This window comes from Podarcis gaigeae, assembly GCF_964106915.1.
Source record: "Podarcis gaigeae genome assembly, chromosome: 1".
Taxonomy (NCBI): domain Eukaryota; kingdom Metazoa; phylum Chordata; class Lepidosauria; order Squamata; family Lacertidae; genus Podarcis; species Podarcis gaigeae.
This window is the reverse complement of record NC_139678.1, coordinates 61,382,499-61,409,020: the sequence shown is the minus strand read 5'-3', so window position 1 is coordinate 61,409,020 and position 26,522 is coordinate 61,382,499. Positions and strand designations below refer to the sequence as shown.

The following is a 26,522-nucleotide window of genomic DNA, read 5'->3' as shown; positions in this document are numbered from 1 at the left end:
ACCATATTTCTCTCATTTCAAAAGCCAGAATGTCACTTTATCAACATGAGGCCTACCAAGCTGAGAAAGGGTGAAATGACAAAGATCATAACTTCTGCAGAAAACTGCAGATCATTAACACAAATATCTGGGGACAGTTGCACTAGAAGTGAAGTGCTAGTCAGGTTAAGGTCAAAATATATGATGTTGAAGTTTCTTAAGTAGCCAAAGGAAAACGGGGGGGGGGGGCAGTAGCCTGAGAGCCTCCCAATTGCACAAGTAATGGTGAGAGGGAGAGATACTTTTTCTACTATCTCACAACTTTTGTGACTTTCCAAGGCTTTATCTACTATGTTTCTTCCTTAAATGTAACCTCCACTAGGGAGGCAGTGTGCATTTCTATTGCTTATCCCACAAATAATCTTTCAAAACTCAGTATCATGGCTGATGGCTGTTATCCCAGTCAAAGATGGGCGAATGCAGCCTCACCTTAGAGCACAAGGTGGTGGTGTTTTTTGTTTGTTTTTTAAGGCTCAAGAAAAGGCCATGTGCCATTATGAATTAAAGGGGAGTTATCAGATTCTAAAGAATCAGTCAAGCTAGGAAGCTGGATAGTGTCCCAGTCAATGGGCAAGGTCCAAAAAGCAGCACGGTTTTTCAGCATGCAACAGGATTAGAAGCTAATAATCCAGCATGTTACACAACTCAGAGCAGTAGGGAGCCAGTAGTCTCTCTCAAAGGACCACACTTTCAGGTTTGTCTGTAAGCATCAGAATGGTTAGTGCAATTGCCAAACAACTGCAGGGTACATGCAGCACTGCTCACTCTCCCTGCTGTGAGACGATAATGGTATTTATAAAACATCAACATTTCACTTATCATGTAAACTCACACATATAAGGCTACCTATAGCAGAAATAGGCAGAGAAAGGTCAAGCTTGTTTCCTCCTGCTCTGGAGGGTAGGACCTGAACCAATGGCGTCAAGTTACCAAAAAAAAGATTCCGAGTGAACATCAGGAAGACCTTTCTGTCAGTAAGAGCCGTTTAACAGTGGAATGGGCTCCTGATTAGAGGTTTTCAAGCAGTGGCTGGATGGCCATCTGTCATGGATGCTTTAGTTTAGTTTCCTGCATTGCAGGGGGTGGATTAGATGACCCTCTGTATGCCTTCCAGCTCTGCAATTTTATGATTCTATTATTTGCTGTGTTTTATACTGTTAATTTGCAAGCTGGTTAAATCTCATTTTATCATAGAAAGGTGAGGCATAGATGCTCAAACAAGTCACACACACACACCCTTAACTGCAAGGCAATAATACTGTACTGTACTGGCTATTCATTGCCTATCTAGAGTACTGTCTCTGCTATGTAAATGAGTTAGGAAATTTGAGCGTTGCCCATAATATTTGAACATCCAGAAAAATGCAGATATATCATAGAACTTAAAGAATTGCAGGGTTGAGTCCAAGCATCCTTTGACACACATGGAGGGTGGGATATCAGCCGGAGAGCATTTTAAGTAGGAAAAATAGCATGGGGAAAACAGGTTTTAAAAACCCTTGTAGAACACCATAGTCATAAACTGAATTGGGTCCCTTGGAGCTGTTTTGATCTCTCTTTTAAAAAATCTGGTAGATTAAATTCCTACATGAATGAGGCTTTGTTGAATATGTAAAGGCAAGATGCAACTCTACAGGACGTTTGTGTTTTTCTAACCTGTATTTTGTTATGAATCTGAATGATCATTATAAACTGTGACCCAAAGCTACAAAAAAAAACTACAACCATCCCTGTTGGTTTCAATATGCTGCTTTTGGTGCGTAAAGCCCTAAATACCTAGGAAACCAGTTTCCTTCCCCTATCATACCCCACTCGGTCTTTAAGATTAATCACGTGGAACCTCCTTAGAATAATATCCATGTGCCTATGTGTAAAATCATCTAGCAGAGGACATACAGATGTTGTTTTAAGTGGCTGTCCTACAACAATGGAATTTCCTCTCCCTGGAGCATTTTCCAGCAATGTTGCAAAATCCTTTTTTCATTTGAGCTAGACTTGGAGAGTTGGATTAGAGATGGAGTAGAGATCTGTTTTAGCTGAACTACACATATATCAATGCTGCTTCATGTACACATTGAAGCAAAGGATATACCTTTACACCTTTTCCCCCCAGGCAAATTAGGGACAATCTAGCCATTCACCACATCACTGGAGCAAATTGAGTAGGATATCATGTGGCCACGTAATCAGGGGTGTCACACTGAATTTGTAACTTTAAATAATTAAAAATAGGCCACTAAGGGGAAAATATGGACCCCTTATTATCCTACCCATGGCACTGAATTTCCAGACTGGGTAAAACAAACAAAATTACTATGCATTATATTTTGCTGGCACCAAACATCAGTTTCATCTGCACTATGTATTTCAAGCAATATCACACCACTTTAAACATTCATGGCTTACCCCAAAGATTCCTGAGAGCTGTAGCTTGTTAAGGGTGCTGAGAATTGTTAGGAGACACCTAGTCCCCTCTGATAACTTTTAATTCCCAGAGTTCCCCATGAAGAGGGCTTGGTTGTTAAGCCACTCTGAGAATTGTAGCTCTGTGAGGGGAACAGAGGGTCTCCTAAAAACTCCTAATAAATCTTTGAAGGAAGCCATGTTTATTTAAAATGGTATGGTAGTGCTTTAAATGTACAGTGCAGAGGGGCACCATCCCCTTGTGTTTTCTCTCTTAAAGACTACTGGCTGGTTTACCTTGTTGCCTTCATAAACTCTTCTCCCATACGCAAACATTCATTTCTGGAACTGAAAGCAAAAGCAATGGAAGGAGGACAGATTTGGACTTAATGTGGTCAAACGCTGTCCAGAACATATGTTCCCATGTTTTATAGACAGAGCTCACAAAATAGAGTCTTAGAATCACTGAGCTGGAACAGAGCCTGTAGACAACCTAAAACAACCCTCAGCTTGATGCAGGAAATCCATCAGCAACACAAACAGTCCAGCAAGGCAGGGCCCATCAGCCCCTTAGTCATTAGTAGATTGGCTTAATTGCACTTGCTGTCAATAAGTTTCTCCTAATGTTCAACCAAAATCTACCCTCATATAACATCAGCCTATTGTAACTATTTCGCTTCTCGTTTGTTACAAACCACAAAAATGATAAACATTGCTGCTACTAAACTGAACATAGCAGCACCTACAGCATTCTGTTTATGAGAGCTCTTAGATGTGGTCCACTAATATCATAGAATCTTAGTGCTGGAAGGGACCCAAGTGTCATCTAACCCAACCCCCTGCAGTGCAGGAATCACAGCGAAAGCATCAATGACAGGTGGCCATCCAACCTCTTTTTGAAAAGCTCCAGGGAAGGAGAGTCCCACCACCTCTCACGGGAGACTGTTCCACTGCTGAACAGCTCTGTCAGAAAGTCGGTGCATTTATGCTTAGAGTAAAATACACTGGGCAAACTGTTCTGCACTGCTGTTACTCACCTGAAACCTTACCATGCTAGTCATTAAGGGATGGATTAAGGTCCATTGATTCCAGTGGGTCTGCTCTGAACATGTCCAGGATTGGATACTGACCATTATTATTTGAGTTATGTTCTACTCTTATTTCAAGGTATTCAGGATAGCTTACCAAGGTGATATTTTTATAGAACTTAAAATCCTATGAGACTAATAGCAAAAGTTTTACTTCATTTAATTTTGCTACAGTTCATCAGTTCAATTTTTATTTCTATGGAGCAACCATAAAATAATGTGTGCACTTCTGGTTGCCACGTCTTAGCAAATTTATTGGAGAGCAGGAAAGGTTCAGAAAAGAGCAAACAAAATAAGCAAGGGGCTAGAGCAGATCACCTATGAGGAAAAGTGTGTCTGTGTGTGTGTGTGTGTGTGTATGTTAAAAAGGCAAACAAGGGAGGTCATTTTAGAGATGCATAAAATTATGTAGCATGGCGAAAGTGCATAGAATCATAAAATTTTCAGTTGGAAATGACTCAAGGCTCATCTAGTCCAACCCCCTGCAATGCAGGAATCTCAGCTAAAGCATCCATGACAGGTGGTCATCCAAGACAAAAGCTTTCCTCCCTCTCCCATAAGACCAGAATCTGAAGTTATTCAATGGAGCTGAATGTTTGAACATTCAGGACAGGTAAAAGAAATCATGTCTTCATGCAACACATAGTTAAAGTGTGGAATTTGCCCCCACCAGATTTAGTGATGGCCACCAACTTGGATAAATGGGACGCAGGTGGCGCTGTGGGTTAAAGCCTCAACGCCTAGGACTTGCCGATCGAAAGGTCGGCGGTTCGAATCCCTGCGGCGGGGTGCGCTCCTGCTGCTCGGTCCCAGCGCCTGCCAACCTAGCAGTTCGAAAGCACCTCCGGGTGCAAGTAGATAAATAGGGACCGCTTACCAGCGGGAAGGTAAACGGTGTTTCCGTGTGCGGCTCTGGCTCGCCAGAGCAGCGATGTCACGCTGGCCACGTGACCCGGAAGTGTCTCCGGACAGCGCTGGCCCCTGGCCTCTTAAGTGAGATGGGCGCACAACCCCAGAGTCTGTCAAGACTGGCCCGTACGGGCAGGGGTACCTTTACCTTTACCTTTACCAACTTGGATAAGAGAGGGAGAGACAAATTCAGGGAGAATAAGGCTACAAGAGATGATGGCGGCATGCCTCCAGATACCAGTTGCTGTGGAATAAGAGTGAGGAGAAAGCTACTGTGCTCACGTTCTGTTTGTGGGCTTCCCATAGGCATCTGTTTAGCCACTATGGGAAACAGGATGCCAGACTAGATGGGCCATTAGTCCATAAGGACTCTTCCAATGTTCTTATTATCACATACCTCAAAGAGCTGAAGAGAGCATGCATGTGACTTCACCCACCTTTATCCTCACAACAACCCAAGGTCATTCACTACAACTAAGCAGGGATTTCAACCCCAATCTTTCTTGTCCACATCTACTTGCTTATATGCTCCCTTAAGACTATTCAGGTCTTCAGTGGAACCACTCAGGAAACTGGCAAGCACATGACACTGGTTTACTCAGTTGGTTAGAGCATGGTGCTGATAACATCAAGGTCACAGGTTTGATCTCCATCTGGGGAAGCTGCATATTCCTGCATTACAGGGAGTATATTCCTGCATATTCCTGCATTACAGGACTAAATGACCCTTAGGTCCCTTCCAACTCTACAATTCTATGATGAATTTCAAGATCAAACTGCAGAATACCCTCATGTGGCTCTGGATTTTAAGATGAACAGGACTTCTCGAAAATAAACACATTACACACTTAGGTAAAGACAGTATGCTTCTAGAGAAATTGTGACATATGATGAACTACCTCAGTCCAGCAAATAAAGACCAACAACAACTTTCCTATTTATATGCTGCCCATCTGACGGAGTCACCCCAGTCACTCTGGGCTGCTTCCAACAACATGTTAAAGCACAGGAAAAACCTCAAACATTAAAAACCCTCCCTTGACATACTTACCTCTTCAGTGTCTTAATACTTCAGTAACAGCCCCCTCTTCATGTTTCCTTCACAATGGAGTTTTACTGGGAACAGGACTTTATTTACACACAGTTGAGCTGCACTCCTATTTATGCCATGTGTTCCCTCTCTTTCCCTCCGCCCCGCCTCTCGGATAGTAACAAAGCATCTCTAATTCTTAGCCTTATTGTCTGAGTAAAGGATTTGGGGCAGGATAGTTTACAGTACACCTAATGGCATGTAACAGTTTCAACAAGCTGGAAGGTTGCATTCCTCCCCATTCACTCCCACCAAACAGTGAGGTTTTTATGTTACTAGACAGTAGTGCATTTTGTCTTCTGTGTATTGTAGCTCAGCCCAGTAGCTTGCCAGCCCAGTAATTTAAACTGTCTGCTGATGTTTGTCAGTAATCGCCAGGGGTAAGCAAGAGAGGTCAGGTGACCATTTGCTATCATGCAGCCAAGTTGGGTTGCGGTGGTGGTTTTTTGTTGGCACTAATCTGCAATATTTTTTTTAAAAAGTAATAACATCAACTGTGGATTAAAGCCGCGTATGGGTGGGAGAAACTGGTTTGTTCAAGGACTTGTGCAAATTATCTTTTCAATTTAGTCCCACATATGCAGCGACCAAGGACGTAGGTTTGGTACCTTACATCACAATCCTATGTAATCCTATACCTACTTACCTGGGAGTAAGTCCCATTGCTGTGAATCCAGTTGAACTTACTTTTAAATAGACATGAACAGGATTTCACTATTTATCACCCCCAATGCTAAGTAACTACCTTCATTGTATTGAAGGTGAATCTTACAAAACCAATCATAATGCACAAACCACAACAAACTGAATGTTGTGTTATCCATCACCCGCTAATCTGAACTGCAATGAATGTTAACATTTAAATAGCACTTTTGAGTGTTCAAAGCTTTTCCTATACATTGTGATCCTTCAAACAATGCTGTAAACTGGCCCTGTATTGTTATCTCTATACCGCAAACAGGAAAGGGGAGGGATGAAGCTGAGGTGGCATTTTTAATGCCAGCTGTGTCCCTCATGACAGATTTCAGCCACAGACTTCCTGCTTCACATTCTTAGCCACTATGCAGCCCTGGCCTCCACCATTTGTCAAACTATAAAAGCACAAGTCGTATCAATCAGGGTGGGATAGACAGCATCCACTTCCTCAACCAAGAGAGGGTGTGATATTGGCATAAACTATCAGCTAATCTGTATTGCATTTGTCCATAAATTGGAGTATTAGACCAGCAGCAGTGGAACATTACAGGTTTAGGCCACATCTGCACTATATATTTAAAGCATAATATTAAAAGGCATGGCTTCCCCCCAAAGAATCCTGGGAACTGAAGTTTGTTAAGGGTGTCGGGTGTCAAAACTATTCTTTGGATTCATGAATCTTTAAAGTGATAGTATCCCACATTAAATGTGCAGTGAGATGGGCCCTTAGTTAATTCTGTGTTGATCACAGAAGCATTTTCCAGGTTATCCCACTAGAAAGACCATAGCTGAAAAACAGAATGCATGGTTTGCATGCCTATTGGGTCTCAGATTCAAAAGCTGGCACTTCCAGTTTTTTGTTGTTATTTTTTTAAAGACCTAATAGCAGGTGAAAGCAAATATTTCTGGCAGAAAGCCAGATTAGGCAATACTGGGCTAAATGGGGGCAGATTGCATAGCCTAGTATTAGTTAGCATCCTACATTATGGGGGTGGGAGGGAATGTACACCCCCAAACAAGGACCATATAATAAATAGCTTTTAAGAGTCAAACTTTTGGAATGCAATCATAATATTTGAGGCTGCAAGATTCCTTGTGGACTAGAATCCCATTACTTTAAGAAGCAGAACACTATTGCACCTGCCAGAGCTAGCCTTCCTCTGAACCATTTATTGTGATTAAGCGAGTGGAGACTGGCTGCGTGCCTTTTAAGAGTACTGCTGTGGCGATTCCCTGCAATGAACCCGGCTCACAGTAGTGAGCAACAGCTGCAACTGTATCATTCTGCCTGGCCCGTGGCCCAAACTGAGCCTCCCAGCAAGCTTTGCTTTTCATCGTCTGCCTTGAACGTATCTCTAATCAGTCTCTAAACTGCCAAAGAGGAAAAGTTTACATAATTTAAGATTGCTTTAATAACTGTAAATATGGTGCATGGACTTTTGAGGCCACGGTACAGTCCTGTCAAGGTTGTGTGTCAAGCAGACGCTAGACTGGCCAGCCCTAGTTATATGCCACTGGAGGAAAACAAGAAGAGATCCTTTTCAGAAAGTGACTAAAAGCTGCAGAGCAGCACAGCAGCAACCACACTAATTAAACAGAGGGGGGTACCAGCTGCAAGTGCAGAGAATCTTTGGCTTGCACAGTAACAACGCTGGAGAGCATCCATTTTGGAAAGAAATGAGCGGCGAGGGATCAGAAGCCAAAGTGAAGTTCAGCCGGGTCTAACATAAGTTTCTGCTATCCCTGCTAGTTCTCATTAACACAGAAAAGGCATTAGAAAAGAGCAAAACTCTTCTGACTCTTTGTCTCCCTCCTGGTTTGGTTCACAGCGTTGATGGATTTCTTTTCAAACAGGAATGAGGAAAAATCACACATTTTGCAGTTCTATGCCGCAACTTGCCAAGAAGGTTGCTGGGAATGAGAGAGACGTGGGGATCCGATATTCATAAAACAGTACTTACATTGTGCTCACACAATGTATATAGATTAGCTAATGTAATTATTGTTGTAAGGAGATTTGAATCTCCACACAAACGGAGGCTTACGCAGGCAGGATAACATTGCCAACAGCTCCTAATGATGAATGAACCAAGGTTTTGCTTCTAAGAGCAAGTTACGCATCTAGGCAACGTGTACACATCACCTTGGATTCAGTCCGAAAATTAAGATGCAACCCCAATTATAACTTTCACATGAGGTACTTTGATGCAAATAACATCATGGCGTCTCGGGCGGTCAATGGCTACTAGCCATAATGGCTATTGTTTATTTACTGTAAATCTGAGCCATAGGTAGCTGAGCACACAGGAAGTAGTATGTCCAGGCAGGGAGTGGAGTAACAGAGGCATATCCATTGCAGGTCAAAGCCTGAGTGAAGAAAACCAATTGATGGAGAGTGGAATGATGGCCCAGGAAAGCTGACTAGTGAGAAGAACAGGCAGTTTGATAAGCTGAGGCACACAGAACAAGAGAGAGGATTGTTTCAGTGGTAGAGCATAGGCAGCAGGGCCCTGGTTCAATCCCAAACAACTCAGCAGGGACTGCATCACATTTATTTTTTCCAGCACCGAATAAAATGTTGGTATCCAATAATTCTTAAACGCTAACAGCACAAGATGTTTTTAGTTGGTGGCTTTTATTAATTTTATTGCAGCTTTTCTGTATGTTCCAAGTGATTCTGGAACTTGTGGCCTTCCAGATGTTGTTACACTCTAACCCCTATCAACCCCATTTGTCGGATATGATGGGAGTTGTAGTCTAATAGCATCTAAAGGGCTGAAGGTTTCTGATCTCTTTACTACACCCTGCTAAGCTGCTGCCAGACAGAAAAGACAGCACCAGACCACATGGGCCATTTGGCTGGCTCAATATAAGGCAGCCCCTTATGCTATATTAAGTTATCAGAGACCCTGTGGGGTAGGCAGGGGGAAATGGAAGATGAGAATCTCAAAACGTTAGACTTTCTTAGTGAACAGAATTAAAGCCAGACCTTTATTTATTTCTAGCAGTTGTAATAGTTTTCTGCCAAAAAGCACCAAAAGCATACTATGACACCGTCATAAACTATAATGCTACAGAAACGCAGAAACACAAACCCATATAAATAATACTAGAAATGTTAGGAAAGTACTGTAATACTGGAAGTACAATACAGCAGAGGCAAACACCAGTAATTGAAAACCTGCTAAAATAGAGGCACATTTTCTAATTTTCTTAAATTTAAAGTGGCTCCTCTTAGGAGGGGCTCCTTAGGAACAGGAAGCAACTACTGTTCCTTCGAAGAAGCCCTATGAAGAAGCCCTATCACCCCGATCTTCATTAAGGAGGTGGGAGGGTTCCAATGAAAAAAGGAGGTCCCAAAGGGTAAAAAAAAAAGTTATTCCATTGGCCCCTGAAGGGGGGCCTAGTACTAAAGTAAGATACAAGACAATCAGGGACATGTCTCCATTAGTTAAAAATGCATACAAAAATATGTTTATTAGGAGGAATGCACATTAAAATGCTGACAAAATGCTTTCATGAGGGTTTAAAAAAATGTGGAAATGTTGAGGACTGAATTTAATTCTAGGAAAATGAGAACTTTAGAGAACTGAGATTGACATTTTTTTCCATCCCTACGCTGAGCAAAAATTGGTTATAGATCACCTCCACACCTAATACTGAGAGTGGAAGACAATACGGCAACTGTGCAGCCACTGAAGAACTAGAATACTCTTTACTAAGAGCCTGCTGCTCAAGTTATCCTTGGATCTTAGGCTACGCCAGAGAATAAAATATAAGAAAATACAAATTAACTCTAACTACATTGAGGGTACACAAGATGGATAATCTTAATGGTTATTTCCCCTCCCACAACAATAACAAATAAGTGGATAACACATAAGCTCGCTCATATTCAGCAAGCACAATTATATTTCTGCAAGGAAATTCAATCTTTTCTCTCTAGTTATTTTATTATCCATATAAACCATACTGCAACCAATTTAGCCCAGAGTTCTGGAACTCTCCCAGATTAGCTGGAATCATGCTGCACATGTTAAAGGGAAGGAGGAGTGGGGAGGAAGAAGGCGAACCACCATCTGAAACTCATTAATCAATTAGAATTTTTAAGGGCTTACATCAAAATGTGATCTATTCTGATAAAGTAAACTCCAGTTCACAAGCAGCCTTTGTCCTTTGTGTTATGAATACATTTGATACAAAGTGCATGGGGTGCTTAAAGCACAGGAACCTGGCACATGGCTGCACACTGAGGCTTAATACTTATGTAAGTCTTGTGGGTTGGAAGCCAACACCAAAAGAAATTAGCAAATATATTTATCTTTTTGAAGCTGGTCATTAAAAGCCTGAGAACTTCCAAATTCATTTTTCTTCAGTAGTTTTACCAAGATCAGCGTAGAACTGTTTGAGAGTAAGGGAGTCAGTGCGGATCAGGATACAGTTATGTTTGCTTCAGGTTGAGCATTTTCAGGTTGCGTCCTGTGGCAACCGGGAAGTACCGGAAAGAGTTACTTCCTGGTTTCGCCGCTCATGCATGCGCATTTGACATCATGCGCATGCGCAGAAGTGGCAAATCACGACCCACACAGACGAAGACGAAGAAGAAGAGTTTGGATTTGATATCCCGCCTTTCACTCCCCTTCAGGAGTCTCAAAGCGGCTAACATTCTCCTTTCCCTTCCTCCCCCACAACAAACACTCTGTGAGGTGAGTGGGGCTGAGAGACTTCACAGATGTGTGACTGGCCCAAGGTCACCCAGCAGCTGCATGTGGAGGAGCGGAGACACGAACCCGGTTCCCCAGATTATGTGACTGCCGCTCTTAACCACTACACCACACTGGCTCTCAACGCAGGTTGCGTTCCTTTCAGGTTGCTAAAGGGCCTCCGGAATGGATCCAGTTCGCAACCAGAGGTACCACTGTATTTGATTGTCTCTCTTGGTAGGAAGGTCTAGTACATGTATGAAAATGATGTACCGGTGGTATTTAACACTGGTAAAATTAGCAAAAATGTATAGAACTGCTTCAAATGTTTCTTGGAAATGTAAGGAGAAGGAAGGCATGTTCTACCACATGTGGTGGACGTGCAAGATAACAAAAGTATTCTGAGAAATTATTTATAATGAGTGGAAACATGTTTAAAATAACGTTTGTAAAAAAAACAACAGAGGCTTTTTTATTAGAAATTTTAGGTGCAGAGATACCAAAGAAGCAGAAATTATTATTTATGTATGCAACAACAGCAGTGCAGATATTACTGCCCCAGGGATGGAAAGAAGACAAAGACCTGACCAGAGATGAATGGCTGATGAAGATGATGGACTATGCCGAAATGGCGAAACAGACCGGGAAAGTCAGAAACCAGAAAGAGAAGAACTTCGAGAAGGAATGGGGGGGGGGATTATAATGTATTTAAGAGAACACTGTAAACAACTAAAAACTGGCAGGATTTGAGTAATGCTTGTAATGTATTAAAAACTATGGTTAAAATGCACTGTTTAAAAAAAAAAAAATAGAGAGAGAAAATAAGAGAAGCAGTTAGGAAAAGATTGACAATGGTAACCATGGAAGGACGGAGGGGAGTTGAAGGATTTGGGGAATCCTAAATCAGGCTTCCTCAACCTCGGCCCTCCAGCTGTTTATGGCCTACAACTCCCATGATCCCTAGCTAGCAGGACCAGTGGTCAGGGATGATGGGAATTGTAGTCTCAAAACATCTGGAGGGCAAGGTTGAGGAAGCCTGTTCTAAATGATTATGTTCATGTTTAATGTTTGAATTTTAATTTGCAATGTAAAACTTAACAAAAAAGATTTGACAAAAAAGGAAGGTTTTGCAGATGGAATGGAGTGGTTAACGAATGCTTTTTTTTAATTTTTAAATGAACTGCAACAAAATACAGTTTGCATGCTGCAAGCACAGGTATATTTCTCTCTGCCTCAGGTGATTCCTCTGTTTCCCAAGATCCAAGGATTGTCAAACAGTGTGAAATGCCACACGTCTCACATCCAGTTCTGCATTTCTGACTGCTATAGTGGATATTGGACTATACAGATACTGGAACGACAACAGCACCAATGAACCTATGAGTCTGCACTCTGGATCCTGCAGTTCATTTGTTCAGACCACATGTTTTAATTTCACCTTGGCACAGTGCAGTCAACCAAACCAAGGACTTCAGTCTGGCACAAATATTCAGTAATCTATTTAGAAAAAGGGAAACCTCCATGCTCAAGCTGCCCCCTGGCTATCTGCCGCCAGGCTCTGATCCAAAAGGAGCCATCTGGGTCAACCCAGGGACCACCTGCCCCACCACAAATCCAGCCCCAAATGAGTTAAACATATGCTTGGGAGGGGAAGATGCTGCTGCAACTCCTTCTCCTTCCCTCCCGATCAAGGATGAGGGTTAGGTTGTGCAGGATGCTCCTTTGCAAGCTTGCTGTTGTGAAGAGGAATTGATCCTTCAGGGTGCTACTTCACAAGTGGCTTGCATCCTGGGAAACACCATGCAGGACCATGCAACAGTTGTTGAGTGGAGACATACCGTAGATCCTGCAGAGTGCTGCTTCTGAAGCAGCTCCTTTGCAGGGAAGCAGGAGCGTCTTAACCATAGGGGCTAGTGGTGTGGGGCACCACGACGCCAAGTTCTGAAGGGCGCCAAGGTCGAGGAAAGGCAGGACGTGGCACCTCCCGGCAGCAGCTTGCTGCCCTCTGCCAGGCCGCGCTGCGCCCAGAGCCTCCTCCCCGCTGGAGGAGCCACCCTCCAGGCTGCCCGCTGGGAGGGAAATGTGGGGGGGGGATGGAGGGATTTTTGCACCATGGCGCCAGATACCCTTAAGACGGCCTTGCAGGGAAGGCACCCACAAAGAAGAGCCCTGCACCATGCAGGATCACAACAGGTGTTGAGTGGAGGTATTGATCCTGCGGGGCATCAGGCAGAAAGGAGAGTCAAGCTGCATTGGGCTCCTCCCATCTCCCAGGTAGACCCAGATAGCAGTCGGCTAGGTCTTGGCCTTTCATAGCACTCCTGATGTATTACTCTCCTGCTTGACTGATACCCCATCCCTGGACAGTCCCAGTTCCCTCTGCGTCCTCCAACCCAATCTGCAGAAATTGGTGGGTGTCTCAACCAGACCTCATCCAAGGCCTGAATCTAATTCAGTAGGCTCTGTCTGTGGGAATGTTGAGGAAAGTAGGAGAGGATATATTGATTAAATATTATCCCTCCTTACTCACACTAGTGAGCAAGCAGCAGAGCACATTCCCTTGAAGATTGCTGGAAGCAAGTTGATGGATTCGTCAGAATCATTTAAGCTAAGCAATCCAGTCTGGCTTGTTCCTGGTAAGTTTTCCCTTTTATTTCCCTCTTAAAATAATAATAGCCCGACAGTCTTGTTTAAAAGTAAGAGTAAAGTTTACTTGCATTCAGTTCACAGTAGTATTCTGAAGGCAGGCTTTCTTCTTGTGGTTACAGTTACCGGTACATTTGTTGAGAAAAGAAGTTTGAGCTATGCCTCAGACTTTCTACCTTGTGACTTCCATCCTCCGTAAGGATGAGCCATGTGCTAAAAGCCAGAAGAGAGGAAGATGGCAAAAGAGCAAAAGAGTCCAAAAAGAGAGGAAGATGGCTGCATGGCTAGCCCTTTTGTAGGGTCTGCTAGGGTCACACCCATCTACCTGGTCACACACGGGGAGTGGGGGGAGGCTCCAGAGCAGGTATGAGAGGAAGTCCTCCCTGTCTGGAGCCACAACTCCCTGTGTGTCCACTCTAGGCAACAGGAAAATGTTGTGCTTGACTGCTTCAGTGATAATACACCCCACACAATCAGACTCAGGAATTAGGTTTCTGCTGAATCCAGAGCACAACCCTACCGTTTGGCTTCAAGTTAGCTTCAGATCACATCTTTGAATTCAAAGATTTAACCTGCACCTTTCATAACATTTGAAGCAACCTGACAGGGCATTGATGATGTGATAATCACATGGTCAGGCTGTCCTAGTTGACTCCTACAATTTGCGGGTCTCTTCTACTGCTACGTTCATGGCACAGAGCCATTTACCGGCATCTTATTCCCATGCTACTCAGATCATTTGAGAACATAAGAGCAGCCTTAGTCCCAGCAGCCAACCAGATACCTCTGGGAAGCACAGAACCAGGTAACACCTCTATTCTGTTATTTCTCTGTTGCAACTGGAGTTCAATGAATTCCACTTCTGAACTGGGAAGTTGCCAATACCCCTCATAACTAGAATCAACCGATTTATTCTTCTACATAAATTTGTCTGATCCTCTTCTCTAACTTGAAAGGGGTATCCACAACTTGTCATAGAGAAGGCCATAATTTAATAGTATGATGTATGGAATATTTAATTTCCCCAGTCCTGACAGTTTCACTGGATTACTTTCAATTCTAGTATTATAAAAGGGGGAGACTATGTCTCACCATGCATAATTTTATAAATCTATCCTGTTCCTTCTTGGCCAACTTGGCCCTTCTAAATTTTAAAAGTCAACCATTGCAGGGAAGCTGCGCTGAACTCCTTTCCAGTTTTATTGCCTTTTTTAGACACCATTTTTTGAGATATCGTAACCAGAAGCCCTGGGTCACTACAGAAAGTGGAGGCCAGAAACATAGTTGCCATATTACCAGACTTGGCAAAGCCATTGGTAGAGGTGATGGTGGCTCAGGTAGAAGCTACAGAAGGAGTTTATTGTTATAGTTAATACATTTCTCTCCCATCTTTCTTCCAAGGAGCGCATGGTTCTTCCCCTGGTCTGCATTTTATCCCCACAACAACCCTGAGAGGTAGGTTAGACTGAGAGACAGCGACTGACCCAAGGTCACGTCAGCAAGCTTGATAGCCATGTGGTGATTTGAACCCTGGTCTTCCAAGTTCCTAGTCCAGCATTCTAACCACTACACCACAACCGAGTCTCATGAGCTGCTCCCATGTGGCCCAGAACTTCAGTGGAATAGGAGAGAAAGATTGCCATGGACTGGTTGGCCACAGAGGAATGGTGGGAGGAACCCGCTGGGGAACTAACAGGGGAAGAAGGCTCAGAACCCAGGGATTGGTGGAGGAAGGAAAGGATGTGTAGCTCATTGTGGGAGGGATCACAGCCCTGTAGTGGAGCATTTGCTTTGCCTGCAGAAGGTCCCTGGTAACAGTTCAGTCCCCAGCACCTCCAGGCATGGGCATAGCCAGGGGGTGCAGGGCGCAGCTGCCCCCTAAATCAAGTAAATAAATAAAAATACTTAAACTGACCAATGGAATCTTGATAGCTCGGTCCTATCCCCCCCCACAAACATAAATCCTGGCTACGCCATGCCTCCAAAGAGGGCTAGGGAAGACTCCTTGCCTAAAACCCTGGAGAGCAACTGCCAGTCAGTGCAGGCAATCCAGAGCCTGATGGACGATTGGTGTGACGGCTTTCTGGTGTTCTTAAGCCTTCTCCATGTTCAGCCTACAGCATGTTCTAGAGGTGAACCCTGCTATGAAAGGAGGTCCTGGGGAGATACTATCCACCAGGAAGCCCACTGCAACGCTAGCATCTGTTTTCATCCCACCATTAACAGCAAACCTGTTGCTTTTCCTGCCGCTCCCTAAGGAATCTAGATGAGACCGACCGACCTCCACCCACCCGCCCCGCTCCTCCGATCAGCTTTGCGCTTGCAGGGCCCGAAACCTCGGCAAGGCAGGCGCGCCTAGTCCTCCCATGCCGCTCTACGGCCCCTCGAAACAGCCTTGCAGGAGGCCAGCGAGCTTCCCATTCAGTCACAGCCTGCCACAAAGCCCATCACAATTGGCACGCCGTCGGATTGCCATCACCTCGCCATCACCGAAGCCCTGATCCAAGATTTAATGCGTTTTTTGGAGAAAGGCTGATAACAATAATCATTTAAAAAATCTCCCCCGCTCTCCCCTCCTCCTTGCAGTTCATGGGCATGATGGCAAATGCGAAGCTACGCAGAGTTGCGTTAGAAGGTGGGGGAAACCTGCAATGCGACGGGGAAGGCAGGGAGGAGGAGCAGGGGTGGCGGTGCAGAGAGAAAGAGACAAGCTCCCTACGTTTCCTATCCAAAGCCAAGGGAGGCAAAACCCTCCCCGCGGAGTGGGGAAAGCTCTCCTCCCCCAGTCCCGTCCCCCAGATCCCCCACCCCGCTCCGGGAAAGAGCTTCGATCATTTTTCGAGCGGGTGGGGGCAGCAGCAGTCTGAAGAAGCCCGGCGGTAACCTGATCCCCTGCAAAACACATCAAGAATAGAGAGCCTGTCTCGCTCGCTTGTCTGTATCTCTCTCCACCGCAGGGGAGTTGGAGGAGGGGTCGGCCGTGGAAGGAGCGGGGAGGGCCGTGCCTTAAAGCGCTGTCCCAGCGGGGCTGGACAGGGTTAACCTCCAGATCCGCAGTTAAGCGAGGGAAGCGCTCTGCCCAGCGACCCCGCCCCCGCCAACACTTGCTGCAACGCTCACTGCGGATGTTTCCAGAGAACAATGCATTTTTTAAAAAAGTAACTATATTTCTTTTTTTGCACACAGCGTGATTAACCCTGCGGCAGAAGGCGGTAGATTTCCTGTAGATGTTCTGTTTCATGAATGATCGTTTCTGCGTTCCTTCATTCGCAGTTATTTATTTTGCTTTGCCTACTACCCGAACCCCAACGTCCTAGACGTGGTGGGCTATCAATCTGAACGGAACCGCCTCAAATCGGTGCAACAGGGCAGGGTGAAGCGCCCTGCGTAATCCTCCTACCCCGCAATCCTACACACACTGACCAAGGGAGCAGTCCTGCTGATCGCGAGCGGCACTTCGGAGAAGGCGTGCCTAGAATTACGCTGCAGTCCTAGCCACACTTACCTATAGCCCTCAATGAGACTTGAGTAGGCTGTCAGGCACTGATTAGTGAATATCCAGGCTCAAACTGGATATTCCCCCCATACAACCGTATGATGGCCTAGACCCCAGTGGATCCAGGAGGGTGTGCGAAGAGACTCCAGGTGCCTAGTTACTTATCCCTCTTTGGACCGGCTACAAAAATCTAATTTGCAGAAATCCTTGTATTCCATCCCACCTTGGATGGAGCTCTTCGTCTGACGATCTTCTAGATCCACCCGCCCCGCCCCCTTCCTTTCTGCAGATCGCTAAGGAAATCTGAACTTAGCTTCTTTAACAATGCTTTTACCTCCTGGCGCAATGTTGCAGATATAGGACATACTGTATATACAACAATATTTCCCCGCCTCACGCGCATACAGGGCTTAAAGCGAGGACTTCGCTCTATACGCGATGAGCCCTCTCATTAAGGGAAAAGACAATGCCAGCATTCATTGGGGGGGCGGAGATGGCTTTCTCTTATCTGCATTCAGCCCTGACTTTCATGCGCAAAAAGCTCTGCTGCAGAGCGCGAGCAAGCTCCTGAAAGTGGAAACGACGACGCTCGAAAGAAAGCGGCGCGCACCACGCACCGTTCCCCTCTTTCCCTTTCCTGCCAACTTTGAAACTTTGCACTAAAAATGCGATAGTTCCCAGCCCGCAGAACTGTAAGACCGAAAAGCAGACGCTCGCTGCACGCTTGTTTGTAAACTTTGGCGAGGCGAGACTAAGCCCGCCGCGTGGGCGAGAGGACGAGAGCGCGTCCCCTCTTGCCAAAGTCCCTGGGAAGGTGAGCCGCTTGCTCGCCAACGCCTTGCAAGGCGAGCGAGGTGGACAAACAATAGAAAATCCTGGAGGTGCGGACCGAACAGGGATAAAACGGCTCCCTTCTTTTCCTCTGCAGTCTTCTCCTTTAAACTGAACTGCAGCAGTGAAACAAACAACGCGCCGCGCACTTAAACACACGCCCTCCCCTTGTTTAGATCAGCTGCAAAAAAAAGGAAAGAAAACAACCCACCCTCGTCAGATGTTTGTCAATGTTTCTCGGCGGCGGCCACCAGAGGTCTTCCCCCCACCTCCCCGGCTATTTATTAGTAGCCAGCCAGCATTTCACGCCCGCCTCTCTTGCCCTTTGCAAAAAATTCTCACTCACTTTCTGTGCGCGATGCCCCAAAGCTCTTCTCTTGCAGTGCGTCCTGCTTCCCTCGCCTGAGCAGCCCGGCAGCAGCAGCAGCACTACTGCCACTCTTCATACTTCTGATCTCTCTCTCTACTTGGTGCTCTCTTTGGGAAACCTTTTTTTTTTCCTCGCCAGAAACAGATTTCCTACATTTCATCAGTCCACATAGACTGAACGGAAGTTTAACGCTTACTTTTTCTGGCGGAGGGAAAGGGGGGGCCGTTGAAACAACGACACGGCAAATACAATTGACACCGGTTTACCCAGCCTTGAAACGCAGATATTGAATTACAAACTATTGGCAAGGACTTTGGGTTGAGAAGGGTCCAGCTTTTATTTATGCTGCTTCCAATATTCTGGTGGAGGGGAAGGAGGGATGGGTGAGAAATGCCCTTTAAAAATAATAAGCAGCAGGCTGGGGTTTATTGGAAAGCGTTTACTGCGACACCACAGTATGTTGTAAAATGTTTCTTATGGAGATGGTTTAATTTTTAGCTTTGTTTCCTAAAAAGATCATTGGGTGAGACACGCATCCCATTGAAGTCAGTGGCAAAGTTCCCACTGATTTGAAAACACAATAAAGTGTTGTGGCTGGCAGTGGCGTAGCGGGGGGGGGGGCGGCCGCACCGGCCGCAACATCTGGGGGAGCGCGCGCTCGCACTCGCAGCTTTCTGCCCCCTGCTAAAATCCATGGGTTAGGGGGCGCAAATTACTTGCCCCGGGTGCTGACAACCCACACTACGCCACTGGTGGCTGGTTTGCTGTAGCATTAACTTTCATGTGCATATTCCCCCTTTCCCAGGAGGGAATAAAGCTCAAACCACATTAATCCACTTACACATTAATTCCACATACACTTTCTCTCTGCTGGCTAAAGACATGTTGTGGGATGTCCACGTGAAACTCTCCCGCTAATTAACATGGTACAATCTCCTAGAAAACTCTCCTGGCTAAGAGTCAATTAAATGAACAGCAGAAATATTTGCACATAAGAACTCTCTAGAGCAAGGCAAGGGGAGGGATCTGTGGCCCTCCAGATGTGGTTAGACTACAACACTCATCATTTCTGACCATTGGCCATGCTGGCTCGCGGTGATGGGAATTGGAGTATATCAATATCTGGAGGGCCACAGACTCCTCATGTCTGTCCTAGCCTCCTTGAGTCAGGCTTGTTTGTCTCCCACTCTGCCATTCTCACCAGCACTCAAAATCAACAGCCTAAGACCATCACTTCACCTTTCTTCATGGTAGGGCTGCATCTGTAGGTCTCATGCAAGTACACCTCTGACTCCTAAGGAAGTGCCTTATATGCAGAGAACTGCAACACTTGACTGAATCCCCAGACCAAGACCTGGTTCACACAGAGCATCTGCTTGGTCACTGTGGTAACAGGATGCTGGACTACAGGTCTGCTCCAGCCTATGACTGTCCGGTACCTAAAATTATCCAGTCCAAAATACTGTCAGTATATACTTGTGGACTGACAACTGATAGTTTTGTGACATGGTCAGTTCCTGGCAGGGCTGTCTTAAGCATATGGGGCGCCGGGGTGCAAAGATCCGCCAAGCACCCCCCCCAGGTTGCCCAGTCCCAGGCACACAGGAGGGTGGAGCCGGCTGGCCATCTCTGCGTCTCGCTGACTTGGTCTCCCCCGAACTCGCGGCGCAGAGTCGCCTGCAGCAGAAGAGCCCACCGCGGCTTTCCAACTGATGGGCTGGCTCTTCCCCGGACTCAACTCTCTGGCCCTGGACTCTTGGCCTGGCACCCCTGAAAGCCCAGTGCCTGGGTGCTCCACACCCCTAGCGTCTGTGGGTAAGACGGCCATGGTTCCTGGGCTCCAAATGCTCCAATGTGTAGCTCTTATGCAAATACTTGTAGTTACAATGGACTAATCTCAATGACTTTGCCTTAACTGGCTGCTTGCTTGAGACATACATTTGCCTTTGGAACAGATGCATCTATGCAACATGCCAGGTCTTTTCCAAGCATATTTTAAACAATATTGTTCTTCAGAGCATTCTTTTAGTTGCACTGGTCCTCTCTAGCACCAGTACAGCTGTAACCAGTCTTCATGTACTGTAAAGGAAGCTGAGATAGCCTTGCTGCAGAGGGAATTGCCTCGTGGTGATGGGATTTTAAAATACTGGAAATGTTGAGCACATCTTTTAAACACAATGTGATGGACATGCTATCTGGAGCAGAGCCTACAAATTGGCACTGCTATAATGAAAGAGACCTTTGCTTGGCACAACTATATCTCAAATGGATTGCAGAGCAGAGTGCCAATGTAACCCAACAATTTCTGATTATGCAAGTCCCAACATTACGCAGATCTTCTTTCATAAACAATAGTTCGGTTAGTAAAATGACAGTGTTCTTCCACATTTGGCTCTACTCACTTTTGTTGTGCATGGGTTATATTGCAATTAGTGGAACTGCCCCAGACCTGATGGGCTATAAAGTTGCTGCCATTTAAATAAGAAGCTTGGTGCTCAGTAGGCAGAAAATTTGGGGGCACTTCGGTGGCAGCTGTGGTAGGATATTGCAGGAATAATGACTTAAAACATTGTGACTTATTATGCAAATAGTGACTCTGCATACAAATTCTCCCATACACTCTAGAAAGGGTGCAGGGAGCATATGCAATCATTAGAGCATTTCATCTCTTTAACCAGGCAGAGGGCCTTCTCTGTCGTGCTGCCCACCCTGTGGAAAGCCCTCCCATCAGATGTTGAGGAAATAAACAACCATCTGCTTTTGGAAGACATCTGAAGGTAGCCCTGTTTAGGGAAGTTCTTAATGTTTGATGTTTCATCATGTATTTAATATTCTGTTGGGAGCTGCCCAGAGTGGCTGGGGAAACCCAGCCAGATGGGCGTAGTATAAATAAATTATTATTACAGTGGTTTCTCGGGTTACATACGCTTCAGGTTACATACACTTCAGGTCACAGACTCCGCTAACCCAGAAATAGTGCTTCAGGTTAAGAACATTGCTTCAGGATGAGAACAGAAATTGTGCTCCGGCAGCGTGGCAGCAGCAGGAGGCCCCATTAGCTAAAGTGGTGCTTCAGGTTAAGAACAGTTTCATGTTAAGAACAGACCTCCGGAATGAATTAAGTACTTAACCCAAGGTACCACTGTATTATCATCATCATCATCATCATCGGATTTGTAAACCACTTTCCAACAAATGCTTCCAAAGCGTACAACAGAAATGCCAAAAGTCAACATATATAGCAAAAATGAAATGTACATAACGATCTAAAATACAGGTCTTAAAAGCACAAAATTGCAAAATTACACACAGAGTACAATATAAAATGGCCAAGCTACTGTTCAGGGAAAGCCTTATTTACAATATATACAATACAACTGCCTAAAAACGAAAGGTGCTAGGTGCTTGTCTAAGTTCCATCGGAAGCTGATTCCATACAGCTGCAATTCCAAGAGCATGGCACCAGGCATGCAATTCCAAGTTCAAAACGAACACTTGCCTGTTGAGCACACTTCAGTTTTGGGTGTGAATTGTCCTGCTAATCTTGTAAGTGTAATACTGCACTCTTTGAGGCTTGATCTGTAAACCAGTTTAACCCTAGTCCAGCCAGTAACCCCAGTCTACCTGGCTGCATCGCAGCATAGGCCAGTACCTTACTATAAATTACTATGAAAAGAAATGGTGTTTGAGCTATTCACTTATAGTAGCCATCCCACCTGGTCGATACGTAATCTTTCTATAACCTTGTATATTCCTCTTTTGTATCCTGACTCTTAGATTGTAATATATTAATATATTTTAGCAGGAACTCTTTGGACAGCACGTAGTATTTTAAACATTTTATAATAGACTATAACTTCCAGACTTAAGACCATTTTGCTTCTTTAGAGTTGTGTGTCTTCTGCAGCTGATTGGCTTGGCTCCAACGTTTTTACTATCAAACATTCAATGCAAAAAACATACAACAAACTGCTTTAAACATAGAGGATATGTTCAGATGTTATGAGGTTGAGTCTAGCCTCCCCACCAGGCTCACATACTCCCTGCTCCTTTCACAAGGCTGTGAGGAGGAGATTAGAACCTCCTGTTTCTATTTAAGAATAAGCAGAGTTCAGCACATCCTCCAGACCCAAATGTGTAGTTAACTAAGGAAAGTGAACATGAATCAGCTTCACGAACTATGGTTTTAAGTTGTCCTGTTTCCACTAACCATAGTTAGGATTAACCATAGTTTGCTTTGTGCTTGAACAACACAAGGCAAACTGTAATTAAGCAAAAATCAGAAAAGGCTTCTGAACTCCTTACAGCCTCACCAGATGAGGAAGAGGAAATATGTGAGCCTGGAGGGAGGTTAGGCTTTTTGTCATAACATTAAACTATGGTTTAGCATTACATCCAAACCACCGTTTTCAGTTAAGAATCAAATACGTGGCTAGATCACACAATTAATCCATTTTATTTTTAATACATCAGCAACTAAAACCATCTTCTATAACATAAAACAATGGCTGCCCCTAACAAAATTTACCTAATTAGTTTCTTGCAATGGCCCCAACACATGCAAACAGATTTAAAGTAACCCAAACAGATTGCAGACCCCACCTCCTCTGTTAATTTGTCTCCTTTTTGCTGAAAAAGTTTGTTCCTTGCAGGAGATCAGCTTCAGATGATAAACTCCAGCTGTTTTGCACTGCAGCTCCCATCAGCCCCAGTCAACACAGGAGTTGTAGAGGGCTGATGGGAGTTATAATCCAAAACGTCTGGAGGGCACCAGGTTGGCAAAGGCTGCATAGATAAAATAGAAATTGCTTTTTTCTACCATACTTCTTCCCTGACGCCTGAAGCCAGACTGATTGAAGCCATTCCTCCAAAATCCACATACAAATAAACTGACAGCTGCCTTGGGGACAGAAACATGGGTTGTACCACCTTAGCAGAACTGGAGGAAATTGCCTTTTGTAATAGTTGGAGAAGAACTTAGTCCATCCACTGGCACCAGTCATACTCCTCCTTGCTATCTATATATTGCTGGTAAATGGTCTTTTAAACTTGGTTCTGTGCACTTTGAAGTACACAGGATCAAGAAAATCCAAAATTTTCCAGAAAATGCATGACTTCATACTTTGCTCAAGAAAAAGCCTGCATTTGGAATGAATCTCTGAACTTATTCCAGATTCCAGGCTATAAACTAGCCAGTTATGTATATGTGTATTTAACTGTGGAGCACGTTTAAAAAAAGTTGGAAAGGTTGTGCAGCCACATACACACTCCCCCTTAAAATGGTGGATAATGCGTGCCTTAAACAATGGTCCAAGACATATGGCTGGGAGGAGAACATGCCAAATTGTCTATATTTAGTTAGTCTGTACTTTTTTTCTCTCTTGCATGTGATACATTTACTGAGCTTTTATTCTTGCTTTTGCTGAGCAGCCATCAAATGCTAATGCATTCTGCAAAATATAGCTTAACAAAGGCTAGTAAATCTGCACAACTCAGAGCAAACCCTATAGAAGAAGGCCTGGTTAGACCAGACTGCCAAACATACAGCTGAAATCTACATTATAAGCTACAAATAATGGAGGGATTTGCACTTCAAACAAAGTTTGCGCCTTTTCTATTTCACACTTGTGATTGAATGTTGTCTCCAAGTTTGGCGACTCTTCAAAGGACAGCTTTTAATAAGATTTGCAGAGGAAATATAAAAAATGTTATTTAAGATGCTAACGTCTTGCCTTACATTTTCAGGGTCCCTCATGATCAACCCCAACATTTTAAAATTTAAGAATGGGAGAGTTATTGTTACTGAGTTGGTCCTAGAGAGCAACTGATAACACATTGGCCTAGCCTCTAAAAAAGGGAAAGGTAAAGGACCACTCTGGGGTTGCAGCACTCATCTCGCTTTACAGGCTGAGGGAGCTGGTGTTTGTCCGCAGTTTGTCCTGGTCATGTGGCCAGCATGACTAAGCCGCTTCTGGCACAACGGAACACTGAAAGCAGAGTAGTGTACGGAAACGCTGTTTACCTTTCCGTCGGAGCAGTACCTATTTATCTACTTGCACTGGCATGCTTTCAAACTGCTACGTTGGCAGGAGCTGGGACTGAGCAACAGGAGCTCACCCAGTCGTAGGGATTCGAACTGCCAACCTTCTGATCAGCAAGCCCAAGAGGCTCAGTGGTTTAGACCACAGCGCCACCCGCGTCCCATGGCCTAGCCTCTACCGCACTACAATTCAAGCCTTTTTTTTTTAAGGCAAGGATTTTTTTTCTTTCGTCGAAGAGTGTATACTTCCCTGAATTAAGAGACCCTGCAGACAGTAGAACACTGTTCTCAGAGTGGCCAACCAGAATCCACTGGGAAGCTCACAAACAGGACCAGAATGCAACAGCACTCTTCCCCTCCTGCAGCTTCCAGCAGCTGGTATTCAGAAGCACGCTTCCTCAGTAGGGGTAGAGCACAGCTCAGGGTTAGTAGCCTGTGATACTAAAAAGAGGTTTGTTATAATGCCAATTAACATTGTTACGTTCAATAGGGAGCACAAGAAGTACAATTCTCCAATGGGAAGCTGGCTAGGGATGCCTCATTTGTGGCTACGATGTACGATATATCTTTGTCACTGTCCCATGCAGGACAATGAAATTGAAATAAGGCTAGTTCTGCCTTATTTCAGTCACTTATTTGAAAAGGGAGGGAGCCAGTATAGGTTGAAGCAGTTTGTACAGCTGTGCTCATCCATGTACCTGATATCCTATAGAAAACTAATATGGATGTACTCCCTAGTGACACTGGATTGCAGCTTTTCTCTGTCTAGCAGTTCCGTCTTGAACATTTGTGCCAATGGACCTGTTTACCCATTTAAGGAGATGCGAGATGTGATGACCCTTGATGTTGTGGACTACAACTCCCAAAAGCCCTAGGCAGGGTGGTCAATAGTCAGAGGTTATGGAGGTTGTAGTCCAAAACATCTAGAGCAGCACCATATTGGCTATCCATGGGCTAGACTAGCAATGGTCTAAACACATAGGATTGCAAGGCTCATGTTTGAATAAAACTCTGCTTTTCCACATGAATATTCTGAGGCAACTGGGAAGCCAGAAGAGCAGCTGAGACACTGGAATGGAAAGAGGCTCAAGACTGTACTTGGATCAGGGCTATGCATGCCTTGTGGGCCCAGGTGCAGAGCAGCCATGGGCAGGATATAATAACAATGAGATACAGGACAGCGGTATCAGGACTACCACAACTTTATGGACTACCAATGTCAGCAGGTTTTGGCATAGGCACTGAGTGTGTATCCTGAAATCAAGCAGTCCATCTCCTGGTTGTTGATTGGTGGGGTTGGCCAAGGTTAAGGGGCACCCTATGATGTGTTTCATATCTGGGCTATCCCCTAGTTCACCATTTGGGGTGCTATGGCCCATCAGTCTCCAATCTGGGTGTCTGGACATGAAGCACCTGTCACAGCAACTGGCCTATAGTTGAACCAATGCAAAATTTAAATCTTCTCAGTCACTAAAATTGGGAAGGTGCCATCATAAATCCAATAGAGAACAATGTAGGGTTAGCTACAACTCCTATTTTCCCTTTTGTGTTGTTGTTGTTTTGCAACTGAAGTAATTACTTTTCCCACTTCCCATTCATAAAAGCCTTCCTTGTCTTGTATTTTTCTAAATGTTGTTGATTATGAGTGAGGCATGGAAGTTATAAGAAGGCATGAGATGCAGAGGAGAGAAAAGAGTTGGAATGAAAGTTGTGGAAATCAAACAAAGGGGCTGTCAGAAAAAGCTCCTATAATATATTACACATGGCAAACTTGCAACAGTGGTACCTCTGCATAGTTTATGATGTTGTACTGATCTGACTGACATTGGATCCCTTTCCAAGAATCTATTTGTTGAATCGGTTGAGTCTGGGCATTGTGTTGTTTTATTTTCATCTATTTGTACTTTATTAGCTCCCATTACAGAGTAAAAAATAACAGCAAAGCACTGTACTCCTACTACCATGTTGACATTCATTTAAGCAGTACTTTAAAACAAACAGAAAGCAGAACAGTCATAAAATAGCACAGAATAAAGAAGAAAATATTATTCTCATGCCAAAAGCAGATGGAAAAAGAAATACTTGCAGCTGGCTATGAAGGGCCTGCAGCAAGGAAGAGTCCAGGTAGATGAGCCTTCAGATGTTTAGGACTACAACTCCCATCAGCCCCAGGCAACATGGGACTTGTAGCTCAAAATGTCTGGAGGACAC

General features: G+C 44.6%; 1 protein-coding gene and 1 long non-coding RNA gene across 6 annotated transcripts in view; one reads left to right on the top strand and one right to left on the bottom strand.

Annotated features, from left to right (window-relative positions):
- The window catches only part of GAS2 (growth arrest specific 2), a 116,359-nt gene extending 97,829 nt beyond the window's left edge, over positions 1-18,530 (bottom strand). For 2 of the 5 annotated variants that reach the window (XM_083752423.1, XM_083752427.1), the window contains exon 1: positions 18,248-18,530. The gene's annotated coding sequence lies outside the window, so the exon portion shown is untranslated. Of the gene's footprint in view, positions 1-2,740; positions 2,791-5,490; positions 5,687-17,079; positions 17,293-18,247 lie in introns of those variants that run through there. The other 3 variants (XM_083752426.1, XM_083752425.1, XM_083752424.1) reach the window with 3 other exon arrangements.
- The window catches only part of LOC310851363, a 690,313-nt gene that overhangs the window by 466,828 nt on the left and 196,963 nt on the right, over positions 1-26,522 (top strand). The window lies entirely within an intron of this gene.